The sequence below is a fragment of the Tamandua tetradactyla genome, chromosome 16, assembly GCF_023851605.1.
Source record: "Tamandua tetradactyla isolate mTamTet1 chromosome 16, mTamTet1.pri, whole genome shotgun sequence".
Classification (NCBI taxonomy): domain Eukaryota; kingdom Metazoa; phylum Chordata; class Mammalia; order Pilosa; family Myrmecophagidae; genus Tamandua; species Tamandua tetradactyla.
In genome coordinates this window covers 26,906,241-26,922,941 of record NC_135342.1, presented here as the reverse complement: position 1 = coordinate 26,922,941, position 16,701 = coordinate 26,906,241, and the positions used below count along the sequence as shown (strand labels likewise).

The 16,701-nt window shown below is 38.9% G+C and overlaps 1 pseudogene; it reads left to right on the top strand.

Moving 5' to 3' along the window:
* The first annotated feature begins 14,765 nt into the window (after nucleotides 1-14,765).
* LOC143660077 (proteasome assembly chaperone 1-like) lies at nucleotides 14,766-15,765 on the top strand (annotated as a pseudogene).
* Nucleotides 15,766-16,701: the final 936 nt, after the last annotated feature.

Below are 16,701 nucleotides of genomic sequence, written 5' to 3'. Positions count from 1 at the left end.
ATTTGTAATTTTAAATATATCATACCATTGCCATCTCACCGCCATGGTTTCTGCTTAGAAATCCCCACATATTCTTTTTGGGCTTGCCTTTTATGTGATGGACTGTTTTCTCTTCGTGTTTTCAAAATTCTCTCTTTGTATTTGACATTTGACAATCTGATTAGTACATGTCTTCGAGTATGTCTATTTGGATCTGTTCTGTTTGGGGTATGCTGCACTCTTTGGATCTGTAATTTTGTCTTTCATAAGCGATGGGAAATTTTCAGTGATTATTTTTTCCATTAGTCTTTCTCATCCTTTTCCCTTCTTTTCTCCTTCTGGGACACCCACAATAGTATATTCATCCTCTTCATATTGTCATTCAATTCTCTGAGACCTTGCTCATATATTTCCATTATTTTCCCTATATTTTCTTTTGTGTGTCACTTTTCAGATTTACTGGTTTAGTTCACTAATCCTTTCTTCTGCCTCTTCAAATCTATTGTAGAATTTTTCAGTTCTTGCTTTTCTGTTTCTTGCCCTGATTTTATGGTGGCTTATTTTTTGAGGAGGGTATCCTCAGATATTATAGACCCCAGTCAGGTTTCCACTATTTTTTTTTTTATCTCTTCAACTGTGCTTTTCATTCCCATGATTTCTGTGACTTATTTTTTAAAACTTTTGAGTCTTTCTTTTTGTTTGCCCAATGTCTTCTTTATATCCTCCTTCAATTTGTTGATTTGATTTTTAATGACATCTTGCATGTCTGTTCAAACATCCTGAATTAGTTGTTTCAATTTCTGTATCTCATTTAAGTGTTGGTTTATCCCTTTGCCTGGGCCATGCCTTCAATTTTCCTAGTACAACTCATTCTTTCTTGTTGATATTTAGGCATTTGATTTCCTTAATTAGTTTATTCTGGAGGTTGTTTTCTCTCTTCTACCTATGATTTTCTGGCTGGATGGCTTTTTTTTCTATCTGTTCTTTTGGCACTCAGTTTGACTTATTCTAGACCTCTAGCATAAGTTCTGTTTAATCAGAATTTTTCAGTTTTGGTTTTCTGTTTCTTGCCCTGCTTATATGGCCACTTCTTTTCAGAAGGGTCTCCTCAGATATTATAGACCCCAGTCAGATTTTCCCAGATCATACAGCCCCACATCTCAAGATGTAGCCAGTATCAGTTTTCCCTGTGGGTGAGACTCAGCAGTTTATATGACTTTTCTATAGAGCCTCTAGGCTCTGTACTTTTTCTATCCTGCCCAGCATATGGTGCTTGTCTGCTCATGACTTTCCACCAGCTTAAAGTGATGTGGTGCCTTTCATTTCAGCAGACTCTCCCTGCCAGAGGAACAGTTATGAGAGAGAGGTGAGGTAGAAGGAAGACTTTAATTGCTTTTGTCTTCCAGTCTCTGAGAACTTAATTCCTTGAAGGAAGGACTTCACTTCAGCTGGGCCCTGCCTTTCTCTTGGGGAATATACACCATTTCAGGAGTTAACTCCTTTCACCTGACTAGTTACTTTGTTTCTCAGAAAGCTTAATTCTGCCCTTGTCTGGGGCAGTGCTGGAGCCTGAGAGTGCTTCCAGTTCTTTTTAATGAGCTGTTAGAGAGTAGAAAAAAAGCAAAAAAAATTTTTTTTCAGAGCCAGACCCCTGTTCCTTGGGTTTGTCAATCAAGAGTTTAAGATTGTATGTAGTTCTATGTATCTCCAAGCTCCAGACACCCCTTTTTCTTGGGGTCCAATTCTTTTCCAGTATTTTGTGCTATCTGACTCAAAAATCTTATGTTTGTTTTTCCATGATCTCCACCTCCTCTCTGTAGGGGCAAAAACTCCTAGTTCCTTTAGTGCTTATTCCAGGTATATCTCTGCTGGGGGCCTGTTTTTTGGCAGTCAGAATTTGTCAATTAACTCTGCAATTGGAGCTTAGTTGAGCTAAGCCCTTGCTGCTAATAAAGTCTTTCCCTTTGGGCAACCAGCCTGTGGGGTAGGGGCACTGGTACACATGGCTTGTGAGACTTAACAGTTCTGTGTGGGATCTCAGCCATTCCACTTGGTCCATGTATGTCATGTACACTGTATGTACACTGTATGTCCTGTCACTGATGCTCCCCCAGCAGTTGTTCTATACTGTTTCTGGCTGTTTACTAGCTGCTGTAGAGTTTCTTTTGGGGTAAAGAGAAATTTTAGAAAAGATGCTGGTGCAATCACTGCAACATTGTGAATGAAATTTATCTCACTGAGTTGCATATTTGGGAGGGGTTAGGATGGGAAGATTTATGTTTGTTTATGTTTCCAGAAATAAAAGAAAGATATATTAAGTAATGATAATGAAATGCAATACTTGATCCTGGATGGGATTTAAAATTAAAAGGGGGGGGCGGGCCGCGGTGGCTCAGCGGGCAAGAGTGCTTGCCTGCCATGCCGGAGGACCTCGGTTCGATTCCCGGCCCCAGCCCATGTAAAAAAAGCAAACAAGCAAACAAAATATAATAAAACAAGAAAATGTTTCCCTTTCTTCCTTCCTTCCTTCTCTCTGTCTTCCCTTCCTTCCTCTCTCTAAAAAAAAAAAAAAAAAAAAAAAATTAAAAGGGGAATGGAGGAATGAACATTATTGGGTTCTAAGTTAAAATTTCAATATAGAATGTAAGCTTTTTAATCAGCATTAAATATCTTGAACTTGACAACTGTACTTAACATGATTACATAAGTGAACACTTGTTGTTCTTAGGAAATATACATATCAGTATTTTGTGTTCAAAGATTATGATGTCAGCAAACTGCTTTTGCATATTTTGATAAGAGTGGTTGGGAAGAATGGAGGAACAAAGAAATAGCAAATGTGGCTACATGTTTAGTTTGGTGGATCTTGGCACCTGAGTGGGAGGTTGTAATTCTGTGTATGTGGTTTGATTTAACAGTTACATTCACATACCATACAAGCCATCCTAAGTGTACAATCATTGGCTGTTGTATAATCACATAGTTATGTGTTCACCACTAAAGTCAATATTAGAACATTTTCATTTCTTCTGAAAAAACCCATAGCCCTTACATCCTGCATTGGCATTTGGCTTTGTTATAGTGCTTTTGTTACAATTAATGAACGAATATCACAATGTTACTGTTAACTGTATAATTAGCTTATATTAATTGTATTTTCCTACATAACAACCTATTATTAACACTTTGTAAGAATTCTGTATGTAGTTTCTATACTTTTTGCAAGTACATTGTAAAATTGAAATTATTTCAAAATAAAACACAAAGTTAAAAAAAGTTGAAGAAAAGGGGGGAGAAAGGTTTCAAATCAGTAACATGAACTCACACCTGAAGCTGCTAGATAATAGAAAACCAAAGTGACCACAAGGAAGGATATAATGAAAGTTAGAGAGGAGATAAACAAAATAGAGAATAAAAAACAACAGAAAGGATCAAGGAAACCAAAAGCTGGTTCATTGAAAGGATCAATGAAGTTGATAAATCATTCACTAAACTGACAAAAAGGAGAATACAAATCACTAAAATTAGAAATAAATTGAAAATGGAACATTATTATTAACTTAACAAATAAAATCAACTATAAAAAGATGCTATGAAGAACTGTATTGCAACAAATTAAATAATCTATACAAAACTGACATATTTTGAAAAACATGAAAATTACTTAAACCATCTTAACAAGAAAGAGAACAACTTAACAAACCAGTAAAAAGTAAGAGATGGAATCAGTAATAAAAAAAACTTACCAACAAAGAACAGCCCAGAACCAGTTGGCTCTGATGATGAATTCTACCAATCATTCCAAGATGAATTGAAACCACTCCTTCTCAAACCCTTTCAAAAAATCTGAAGGCGTGTGTGATAGCTTAGAGCTATGTACTCCAGAAAACACGTTCTTAAATTTTATCCATTCCTGTGGCTCTGAACTTATTGATAAGATGACCATTCGATGATGATACTTCAGTTAAGGTGTGGGCAACTCAATCAGGATGTATCTTAATTTTATTATTGGCCTCCTTTATAAGTACAATGAAATTCAGACTGAGAGAAAGCCGCAGAAGATGAAAGTCAGTGGAAACTGGAAGATAAGGGAGAAGCCAGAATAGGCTGTCATGTGCATTGCTATATGACAGAGGAACCAAAACTAAGAATCAGTGACAAGTTCCAGAATGATACAGTCTTTGGGAAGACTTGATTTCTCTTAGCCTCAAAACTGTGAGCCAATAAATTCCCATTGTTTAAGTCAATCAAAATCCTGGTAATTTCTTTAGCAATAAGGAAACTAAAACGTTGAGGAACTTTTCCCAACTCATTATATAATGCCATTACTCTTAGAATAGAGCCAGAAAATTACATTAAAATGTAGGGCAGTGTGATGGTGGCTCAGCAGGCAGAATTCTCACCTGCTGTATTGGAGACCTGGGTTCAGTTCCGGTGCCTGCTCATGCAAAAAAAAAAAAGTAAATAAAAATATATATAATTATAGAATAATATCCATTAAGAATATAGATGCAAAATCCTCAATAAAGTATTAGCAAATAGAATCCCACAAGACATAAAAAGAATGGCCAAGTGGAATTTCCTCCAAAGAAGCAATGAAAGTTCACATATGAAAAGCAACAAATCAATGTACTACACCACATAAAGAGACTCAAAGGAAAAAGACCCCATGATTTTATTTATGGCACAGAAAAGGCATCTGACAATGCCACATCATTTTTTAATAAAAACATTTGGAAAACTAGGAGTAGAAAGAAACTGCCTGAATATGATAAAGGTCATTTATGAACAAGTAATAGCTGACATTAAAGCAATGTGAAAATCTGAAACTCTCCAAGATCAAGAATAAAATATGAATTCCCACTTTCATCTTTACTATTCAAAATTGTAATGAACATCTAGCCAGAGCAGTTAGGCAAGAAAAATAAATAAATACAGCCAAATAAGAAAGAAAGTAGTAAACTTTCTATTTTCAAGGATGAAATGATCCAATGAAATGAATCATTGAATAAAAAAATAACTCTACATTCAAAAGAAACTACTAGAGCTAATAAACAGATGAGTGAAATTGCAGGGAACAAGATTAATATATAAAACTGAGTTGCTTCTATACATGGGGAATGAATATTTTACTAATTTTCATTGTTTAAGAGTGTGTTGTTGAGCCTCCAAGTATTTGTGAATTTTCTGGCACTCTGCCTATTATTGATTTCCAACTTCATTGCTTTATGATCCGAGAAAGTGTTGTGTATGATTTCAATCTTTTAAAATTTGTTGAGACTTGCTTTGTGACCCAGCATATGGTCTATCTTTGAGAATGATCCATGAGCACTTGAGAAAAAGGTGTATCCTGCTGTTGTGGGATGTAATGTCCTATAAATGTCTGTTAAGTCTAGCTCATTTATAGTAATATTCAGATTCTCTATTTCTTTATTGATCCTCTGTCTAGATGTTCTGTCCATTGATGAGAGTGGTGAATTGAAGTCTCCAACTATTATGGTATATGTGTCTATTTCCCTTTTCAGTGTTTGCAGTGTATTCCTCACGTATTTTGGGGCATTCTGATTCGGTGCGTAAATATTTATGATTGTTATGTCTTCTTGTTTAATTGTTCCTTTTATTAGTATATAGTGTCCTTCTTTGTCTCTTTTAACTGTTTTACATTTGAAGTCTAATTTGTTGGATATTAGTATAGCCACTCCTGCTCTTTTCTGGTTGTTATTTGCATGAAATATCTTTTCCCAACCTTTCACTTTCAACCTATGTTTATCTTTGGGTCTAAGATGTGTTTCCTGTAGACAGCATATAGAAGGATCCTGTTTTTTAATCCATTCTGCCAGTCTATGTCTTTTGATTGGGGAATTCAGTCCATTAACATTTAGAGTTATTACTGTTTGGATAATATTTTCCTCTACCATTTTTCCTTTTGTATTATATATATCATATCTGACTTTCCTTCTTTCTACACTCTTCTCCATACCTCTCTCTTCTGTCTTTTCGTATCTGACTCTAGTGCTCCCTTTAGTATTTCTTGCAGAGCTGGTCTCTTGGTCACAAATTCTCTCAGTGACATTTTGTCTGAAAATGTTTTAATTTCTCCCTCATTTTTGAAGGACAATTTTGCTGAATATAGGAGTCTTGGTTGGCAGTTTTTCTCTTCTAGTAATTTAAATATATCATCCCACTGTCTTCTAGCTTCCATGGTTTCTGTTGAGAAATCTACACGTAGTCTTATTGGGTTTCCCTTTTATGTGATGGATTGTTTTTCTCTTGCAGCTTTCAAGATTCTCTCTTTCTCTTTGACCTCTGACATTCTAACTAGTAAGTGTCTTGGAGAACGCCTATTTGGGTCTAATCTCTTTGGGGTACACTGCACTTCTTGGATCTGTAAATTTAGGTCTTTCATAAGAGTTGGGAAATTTTCCATGATAATTTCTTCCATTAGTTTTTCTCCTCCTTTTCCCTTCTCTTCTCCTTCTGGGACACCCACAACACGTATATTTGTGCACTTCATATTGTCATTCAGTTCTCTGATCCCCTGCTCAAATTTTTCCATTCTTTTCCCTATAATTTCTGTTTCTTTTTGGAATTCAGATGTTCCATCCTCCAGTTCACTAATTCTAGCCTCAGTCTCTTTAAATCTACCATTGTAGGTTTCCATTGTTTTTTCCATCTTTTCTACTTTGTCCTTCAATCCCATAAGTTCTGTGATTTGTGTTTTCAGACTTTCCATTTCTTCTTTTTGTTCAGCCCATGTCTTCTTCATGTCCTCCCTCAATTTATTGATTTGGTTTTTGAAGAGGTTTTCCATTTCTGTTCATATATTCAGAATTAATTGTCTCAGCTCTTGTATCTCATTTGAGCTATTGGTTTGTTCCTTTGACTGGGCCATATCTTCAATTTTCCTGTTGTGATCCATTATTTTTTGCTGGTGTCTGGGTATTTAATCAGATTTCCCTGAGTGTGGGACCCAGCAGGTTGAAAGATTTTCCTGTGAAGTCTCTGGGCTCTGTTTTTCTTATCCTGCCCAGTATGTGGCGCTCGTCTGTCTGCGGGTCCCACCAGTAAAAGATGCTGTGGCTCCTTTAACTTTGGAAGACTCTCGCTGTGGGGGAGGGTCGCCAGCCGATGCGGCTTGGGGGAGTGCCAATCCAAATCTCCTAGCCGGCCCAGGAAGCCACGCATGGGGGGGATGCCGGCCGCCGCGGCTTGGGGGGGTGCCTATCCAAAGTTCCCAGCCAGCCCAGGAAGGAGGGAGGGAGGGGTTCCGGCCACCAGCTGCCATGGCCTGGGGAAGCGTGCACCTCTTGGGGACCTCACCGCAGGGGATTCTCTTAGCCGGTTCAGCCATTCCAGAATGGGGTATGCTGTGTTTCTGTTCTCTGTCGTGGCTCCGGGAGCTGTTCTGTACTGTTTCTGTTTCTTTAGTAGCTGTTCTGGAGGAGGAACTAAGACCCACGCATCTTACTAAGCCGCCATCTTCTCCGGAAGTCCTGGATCAGATTTTAAATGGAGTAGATTGTGCATGTGGTCCAAGTACTCCATGAGCTATGGGCGCCTCCTCCAATAGTAGTTACTTTTATCAGTGTACCTTAAATTCTCTGCAAAAATTTTGGTTCAAGAAGGCCAATGGAGCTCAGGGTTTCTCTCTCCAGTGAAAAGGCACATGGCAAACACAGTCAGGGCTTCTCTCTCAGCTGGAAGGGCACATGGCGAACATGGCATCATCTGCTAGCTTTCTCTACTGGCTTCCTATTTCATGAAGCTCCCCGGGAGGTGTCTTCCTTCTTCATCTCCAAAGGTCGCTGGCTGGTGGACTCTCTGCTTTGTAGTGTTGCTCTCTCTGAATCTCTCTGAATCGGGAATGAATATTTTAAAAGAAAGTCTGCAGCCTGAGTCCCCATACCAGGCTCTGTGGTGTGCTGACCTCAGGGGACCTCAGGGGCCTCCAGCGACCACAAGCAGGGAGAGCTGCAGGGGCAGCAGTCACATCCCTGTGGCTGTTTTTTAAAAATAAGCTTCATAATTGAAGTATAAAATAAAAGGAATGCAAGGAGAGTCTGAATCAGAAGATGTGATGATGGAAGCAGTGAGTGGAGTGGGATGCTTTGAAGAGGGAAGAAGGGGCCACAAATCAAGAATGCATGCAGCCATCAGAAGCCATAGAAGGCAAAAACATGGACTCTCCCTTCAGAGCCTCCAGAAGGAACCACTATTGTTGATACCTTGACTTCAGCACAGTGAAACTTACTTTGAACTTCTGGAGTCCAGAATTGTAGGAGAACAAATTAGCATTGCTTTAAGCTAGTCTGTTTTAACAATTTTTTTTTGTAATTGTTACAACAATAGGTAACTAATACAGTTTCAAAGCATGAAACTATCATATATGATATTTCTACCGAATGCTAGGCACTGTGAAAGGTAATTTCTCAAGGCACAGTCCATGTTATATGGAAACTACCATCTTACTAAAGAAACAGAAAAGTGTTCAAATTATTATGCATTAAGAGCTATACGTGAGTAAAAAGTACTATGGAAGCACAGGAAAATAAAACACTTTTGAAGAAAGACAAGAGAGAAGGTTTTAAGGAAGGTTTAGCAATTAAGTTTAGATGTAACAAGAACTTGACTTCACTGAGTTCATGGATCTCTTCATCAGTCTACCTGAGGCAAAAAACAGCATTCATCTTTCTGATTGACGTGAGAATTTTATAAGCTTCAAACAATTTTTCATGCTGCTCATGATAAATATGAAATGGGTCAGCTTAAACAATGGGAATTTCCTCACTCAGGTTTTGAGACTGGGAAAATGCCCAAATCAAGGGATCATCAAGGTAATTTTTCTCCCCAAAGACTGTTGCATTCATGGTTGGCTTCCAGTGATCCTTGGTTCCTCTGTCACATGGCAAGGATCTTGTAATTTCTTCCTTCTCTTCCAGGATCCATTTCAGCTTCTTGCTTCCTGTAGCTTTCTCTCTGTCTACATTTCATTTGCTTATAAAAGACTCCAGTAATAGGATTAAAACCCATCCTGACTGTGGTGGGTTACAACACCTTTACTGTAGCAGCCTCATCCAAAGGCCCCACTTTCAATGGGTTTATGCCCATAAGAATGGATTAGGTTTAAATACATGTTTTATGGGTTCATAAACCTTCGAACCATAAAAAGAAATCTCAAAACTGAGAGTCAAAATCAGGAGACTAGTGGAGTTTTTTTTGTAGGTATGATTTTTAACTGTCAGAATGCTTCAAGATGCTTTCTAAGTAGAACTATGTATGGGAAAGAGAAGTCTGAATATAAGTGGTCTTAGAACAAAATTTTAATAAAGCAAATAATGTCAGATAAAGTGTTTTAAATTTAACATAATACAATATATGTGGGTAGTGATGTTCCTGATACAATATGAATGATATCTATTTGCTGGACACTAGGTAAATAGCAAACTTGCAGACACTGTGCAAAGAAACCAATTTTTAAATGCAAATTAAGAATACTTAAGATGTGTGGAGAGTCCCAAAGTGTCACGGTTTCTGTAACCTCTTTAATGGGAAATAATAGTGATGACTCTAAGATCTAACTTCTAAATTAGTGAGGAATCTAGGTGGAAGTGTCTCTGAAGCACAGGAAATCAGTGGTCACAAAACACTCTGTTTCTTCCAAACCAACTGCAAACTGGACAGTTATATCAATGTCCTTCTGAGTGAGCCCAATACTAAGGCCCAATACTAAGAACTGCTTAATAAAATAAAAGTAAATCAATCCAATCCTGAGATAGGAGTTTGACTAGCGTATCATGGAATAGCAAGGAGGTCTGTGTGATTGGAGACAGAATGATAAGCATTGATTAGATATGAAATCAGCCTTGTGTGACTTCATAATGAGTTTGGTTTTTTCTTTGAGAGAGATGGAAACTTTATGATGGAGAGTTCTGACCATGGAAATGACATTTAAAAGGATCATTCTGGCTGCTGTGTTAAAAGTAGACTATAACAGTACAAAGGCTGAAACAAGGAAATAATTTAGGAAGGACTTTCAGTAATCCAGCTTTGAGATAATGATGGCTTTCACCATAGCTGTGCATGATGAGAAATGGTCAGATTCTGGGGATATTTTCAAGGTAGTTCTAATAATGTTTCACTGACAGATTGGACATGGGGTAGAGGGAAATAAAGTGGTCAAGGATAAGTCCCAAGATTTTAGCTTGAGCAACTGGGAGGATGGAATTACTATCAACTGACATGAGAAATCTAAAGAAAGGAAGCAAGTTTTTAGAAATAAAACAAGAGTTCATTTGTGGACCTGTTAGTTTGAAACACTTGATGAAAATCCAGATACAGTATGGAGTTCAGGGAAGTCCAGAATAGAAACATAAGATTCAGAGATCATCAAGGTGCTGAATATAGACAGAGAAGAGAACTGAAAATGCTTAGACATCAGAGGAATTATAAGAAAACAGCAAAGGAGAGAGAACAGGAGAACAGTGAAGTAAGAGGAAAACCAGGAGAGTGGTGTTTTGAAATCCCAGTGTTTTAGTTGTCCAGCTGCTTAAATAAGTAACATAGAATGGGTTGGCTTAAAAAATGGGAATTTATTGGATCATGGTTTTGAGGCTAAGAGAAGTCCTAAATTGAGGTGTAAACAAGGCAATGCTTTCTCCTGGAAGTCTGTGGAATTCTGGGCTGGTTGCCCATGATCCATAGGGTTCCTTGGATTTTTTCTTTTTAAGTTTTAACACATTCATGATAAATTTACAGTATGACAGAAACACCTTCAACTTTCAGATACTGTAAAAAAAAAAAAAGAAAAAACCTAAGTAAACATAAAAGGTATGACTGGTCAATATGGAGGGCCAGGCACAATCAATCAGGCCCAAGCAGGAGCAATCAATCAAGCCCAAGCAGGGAAAGTCCTCACAACATTGGGATGGAATGCCCCCAAGAGTTAAACAATAACCAACATTAGGAAACTGAGGGAATGGGATGTGTTTTGGCAACAGCATTCTTCTGCTTCTATGATCACACTTGACTGCTAGCAACTGCAAAACCACATGATTTTAGCCTTTATAAGCACACCTTGAAAACCTCTGGGGGCTGCTTCCTTCTTGGAGGTTTCTGAGGCATTCAACAGCTGGCTAATAAAGACTCCAAATGGCTTGCAGTTTTGAACTGTGTGGTCTCTCTTTCAGTGCACCCCACATTTGGAGGCCCCAGTGAGATCATCCCTTATAGGACATCTGGTGAACACAGGTCCTGGGGATCACCTCAGAATTGAGGTCCGGCTTAAGAGAAGGCCTCGGAGAGACATTCCTCTGCCCCAGGCAAGGACCAGGAACCAGGCCAGTTCTACAGGACCCTCCAAAATTATATAAAATATGGTGGAGTCATCTGTTTCTGGAAACCTCACCGGTGAGTACAGGTCTGTTACTGGATCCAGTGGAGACCTCTGGAAGGCTGGACACAGTATTACTTCCAAGGTCCAGTCTTGGAGCAAGATGTTGAACGGGATTCTGGTTAGGAATCAAGGATAAGGCTTTTGTTTGTCTTGGTTCATTTTGTCTCTCCTCTCAATTGTTGGTCTCATCATACTGTGTGTTGTTTTTGTCATAATTGCCATTGGTCACTCAAGTTCATCTGTCTATACCCTGCCTCAATGTTTTTTGAAACATTTCCAGGAATTTCAGTGGAAGACCAGAGACTACAGAGCCCCTGTCAGTGCCTTCAACTTGGAAAAATTCTGCTCATGGGAGTGGTCAACTTTTGGTTCTGGGTAGCCTCCTGAGGGAACCACAGACCTATCTATAGCTCCTAAAGTTGAAATGATGATTTTTGGTGATCCAGGCCACCCTGACCAAATTCCCTATATACTAATTTGGATTGCAGTTTTAACAGAAAAACCCAAGAGGTTACAGTCTTGCCTGGAGTCCCAAAAAGAAAGCTTCTCCAGAGCCAAAATGGCCTTCTTAATAAAAGCCTGTCAAAAGGAAAAAACTAATGGGATCCCAGTATTGACAGGATCACTGGAGAATCCACTCTTCATGGACCTTCCCCCATACTCAATGGCCAAGAGGTGGCAACCAACCCCTCTAATAGTCAGGAGGTGCCCTTCAGTCCCCACCATACCAGAAGTGGCTCTGCTTACCACCTTCTTCTCATTCACAATCACCGGATTCTTCCGGAGTTCCAATTTTATTCTTGAGGCAGGTTGGCCCTGCTCTGGGGATGACCGCCCACCTTTCATGGTCTATGTTCCCTTTTCCTCTAGTGATCTGTATAATTGGAAAAGGCCAAATCCCTCTTTCTCTGAAAAGCCCCAAAAGCCTATCTCCCTCTTGAAGACTGTCTTTTTCACCCACCAGCCCACCTGGGATGACTGCCAACAGCTCCTCCAGGCCCTCTTCACATCCAAGGAACAAGATTGAGTCAGGAGAGAGGTGAGAAAGTTAATTCTTGGACCTGAAAGACAACCTACACCTGAATCAACCTGATTAGATGCTGTGTTCCCCTCCACCTGTTCCGGATGGGACCCCAACACTGATAGAGGTAAGCAGGCCCTTGATCGGTATCACCAGGCTCTGCTCCAGGGGATACGAGCGGTGGCTAAGAAGCCAACCAACTTATCTCAGGTAAGTGAAACTGTACAAAAGCCAGATGAATCTTTGGTCACTTTCCTTGAGCACCTCCTTGAGGCATACTGCTTGTACACCCCTATAGATCCAGAGGCACCCAAAAATAGGTGAACTGTAAATATAGCATTTGTCACCCAGTTGGCCCCAGATACAAGAAAAAAATTACAGAAATTAGAAAGATTTGAGGGTAAAGTGCTGTCTGAACTGATAGAGATTGCCTAAAAGTTTTTTAATAACAGAGATGACCCCATGACCACACAGTCCAAAAAAATAGCCAAAATTTTAGCATCAGCAATCTTGGCTATTTACTAGCTGCCCTGAATGGTAGACTAAATCCTACAATTCCTCATACCTCAATCTTGTCACCTATTCTCCCAGAAAAAGTCTTTTAAAATATGTTCCTGAATATGCTGGAAGATCTAAAGAAAAAGGCAAGGAACTAAAGGAAATCAGGGAAATTATATACAAACATTAAGAGAATACCTATAAAGAGGTAGAAATGATGAAAACAAAGCAAAGAGAGCTGAAGACAAGTATCAGAAATGAAAAATTATCTACAGTGACTTACCTACAGGGTTTTCTTAAAGAGGAAGACTTCTAGTCAAGAATTCTTTATCCAGAAAAATTGTCCTTCAAAAGTTAGGGAGAAGGACAGTGTGATGGTGGCTCAGAGGCAGAATTCTCACCTGCCGTGCCAAAAACCTGGGTTCAATTCCTGGCACCTGCCCATGTAAAAAAAATTAGGGAGAGGGAGGTGCAAGGGTAGTTCAGTGGTAGAATTCTCACCTACCATTGTGGGAGACCCGGGTTCAATTCCCAGTCCATTTACTTTCCAAATAAGCAAGCAAACAAACAAATGAAAACCCAAACAAATGAAAATTCAACACATGGTGCTACAATAAGGGGACACTCACATGGAAAAAGACTAAAGTGTGACCCCCGTCACACAGTGTACAAAAAAAATTAGGGAGAGAATAAAATTTTCATAGACAAAGGCTGAGGAAGTTTGGCAACAAAAAACTGGCCTTACAATAAATACTAAAGGGAGTTCTGTTGGCTGGAGAAAAGACAGGCGAAGGTAGTCTGGAATAGGGAACAAAATTGAAGAATACCATAAGGATTACTTAAAGGATAAAAGAGAAAAGTGAAAAGAATATCTAGATCTGACAAATAAAACCAAGTGAGAAGATGGTAGATTAAAAAATGCCTTTACAGTAATACCACTGAATGTTAACTGACTAAACTCAAGAATTAAAAGTTATAGATCACAAGAATGAACTAAGAAATATGACCCCTCTACATGATGCTTAATAGAGACTCATTTAGGCCCAAAGATAAAAATAGATTGAAAGTGAAAGAATGGAAAAACAAGTTTCATGCAAACCATAACCAAAAGAAAGCAGGAGTAGCTTTATTAATATAAGGTAAAATAGACTGTAGATGTAAAGCTGTCATAAGAGACAAGGGAGGAAACTACATATTAATAAAAGTGACGATTCACTAAGAAAAAATAACAATCTTAAATGCGTATGCTCCCAATCAAGGAGCTCCTGGGTACATGAGGCAAACATTGACAAAGCTGAAAGGAGTACACCAGTTTGAATCTGTTATGTACCCTAGAAAAGCAATATCATTTAATCTTCATTCAGTATTGTTGGCTGGTATCTTTTTTTCTTGTTTCCATGGAGATGTGATCCACCCAATTATGGGTGGTAACTTTTGGTTAGATGGTTTCCATGGGAATGTGCCTCCACCCATTCAAGATGGGATTGCTTACTGGAGCTCTTTAAGAGGGAACCATTTTGGAAAATGTTTTAGACCCATACACACAGGGACCATTGGAGATGAAGTAGGTATATGCCCCTGGGGAAGCTTCATGAAACAAGAAGCCTGGAGAGAAAGTTAGATTTCACCACGTGCCCTTCTAGCTGAGAGAGAAACCTCAAACTTCATCAGCTTTCCTTGAGTGAATGTAACATCTTGTTGGAATGTAACCTCTTAATTTTCTATAAAATTTCTATATTTTTCTATAGTTCTGCCTTAATTTGGTGATTTTCAAGGTCTTAGAACTATAAACTTGTAACTTAATAAATGGCTCTTTTTAAAAGATGTTTTATCCCCTGCAGAACTGCAGTTGAGCGGGCCAGTGGGTGACAGATCATGGCGACCACATTGTTTGGAGAGATGGTAGAGGTGTCATGCTAAGCTGGCATTGAGGACAAAGAGGAGGAAGAAGAGAGGAGGTGGGAGTCACTGAAGGACAGGGAAGTCCAGCAGCAACTGTCATTGAAGAGTTTATCTTCTGTTTCTTGTGTTAGGGAGGTGCAGCTCCTTCAAAGACAAACAAAAACACTCTTTGGAAGTTTCCTTGCTAGAAAGTAAACTTGTTCCAAGTTTATCATTGCTGCAGGAAGTAATGCAGCAGCATTTCCCCCCCTCATTTATTATGAATTCAGGAGTCTTGGAAGAAGTTGGATGTGCCAAACTGTGAAATAAATGGTGTAGAATGACAGACTTTCAATCTGTCCCCCACAGACACTTTCTGTGTGTTTTACCAGGTAAAACCAAACCCCTCAGTTTTCCATTGTCACTGAAGTTGCTATGTTGCTGAAGATCAACAGCACCAGGGCTGGAAAAGGTTTTTGGCTCTTGTTCAAAGAAGAACACGCAGATAACCATTCTCACCTGTTGACACATCACCGACTATAAGACCCCAGAATCTACTTGCAGCTTCCCTTCTCCTGTCTTGAAAGCCCTAAAAACAGAGAATTTCAAGAAACTGTGTATTTATTGTTCCCTGCTGGAACAACCAAACATTGTGCACGAGATTTTTTTTTTTTAACATGGGCAGGCATCGGGACTTCAACCCGGGTCCTCTGGCATGGCAGGCAAGCATCCTTGCCTGCTGAGCAACCATGGCTCACCCTGTGCACGATATTTTTGTGGCAGTTCTGGGTTATTATCAAATGTGGAAAATCCCTGCAGTTTTGTACTGATGTGATACTGATGTAATGAAATTAGACTCAGTTACAGTTGAAGCTTTTAAACCTGTACTTTCTTCCAGAAATTGAAAAGTTTGGTTAAGAATATTCCTCAGTACACAGAGATACTGAAGAAATTAACAAAAACAAATGAGCTTCAGAGAAACATTTACACTTGATTCCAGAGTTGTAATATGTGTTGTTCCCTCATTCCTGTAAGGGAGAATTTGCATTATTTTTTAAGTTACTTTTTGTGGGAGAGGGGACATTTTGATGGCGATAAAAACAGAATAAACTTTTAAGTTAAAAAAATAGGGTGATGCCCCTCCCCCTGTCTACATGGGACACTACTACCAGGGGTGTGGATCTTCCTGGCAGCGTGGGACAGAAATCCCAGAATAAGCTGAGATTCAGCATCCAGGGATTGAGAAAAACTCTAGAATGAGCTGAGACCCAGTATCAAGGGATTGAGAAAACCTTCTCGACCAAAAGGGGGAAGAGTGAAATGAGACAAAGTGTCAATGGTTGAGAAATTCCAAACAGAGTCGAGAGGTTATCCTGGAGGTTATTCTTATGCATTAAATAGATATCACCTTGTTAGTCAAGATGTAGTGGAGAGGCTGGAGGGGAACTGCCTGAAAATGTAAAGCTGTGTGCCAGTGACCATGTTTCTTGAGGATGATTGACTAATGATATAGCTTTCCCAATGTGACTGTGTGATTGTGAAAACTTTGTGTCTGATGCTCCTTTTATCTACCTAGTCAACAGATGAGAGGAACACATGGAATAAAAATAAATAATAGGTAGAACAAATGTTAAAAAAGATTCAGTTTGAAATGCTAGTGATCAATGAAAGGGATCAGTAAGGGGTATGGCTTGTAAAAAAAATTTTTTTTCTGTTTGTTAAAAAAAAGGGGGGGTGATGAAACAATGGCTTATTGGCAGAATTCTCACCTGCCATGCTGGGGATGGGGTTTTTTTGTTTTGTTTTGTTTTGTTTTGCCCATGCAAAAAAAAAACTTCTGTTTCTGATATATCATATTCCAGCAGCTTTTACAAACTAAAACAGGGAATAATAGATGTTTCAACAATCATAGTGGGAGACTTCAACACAC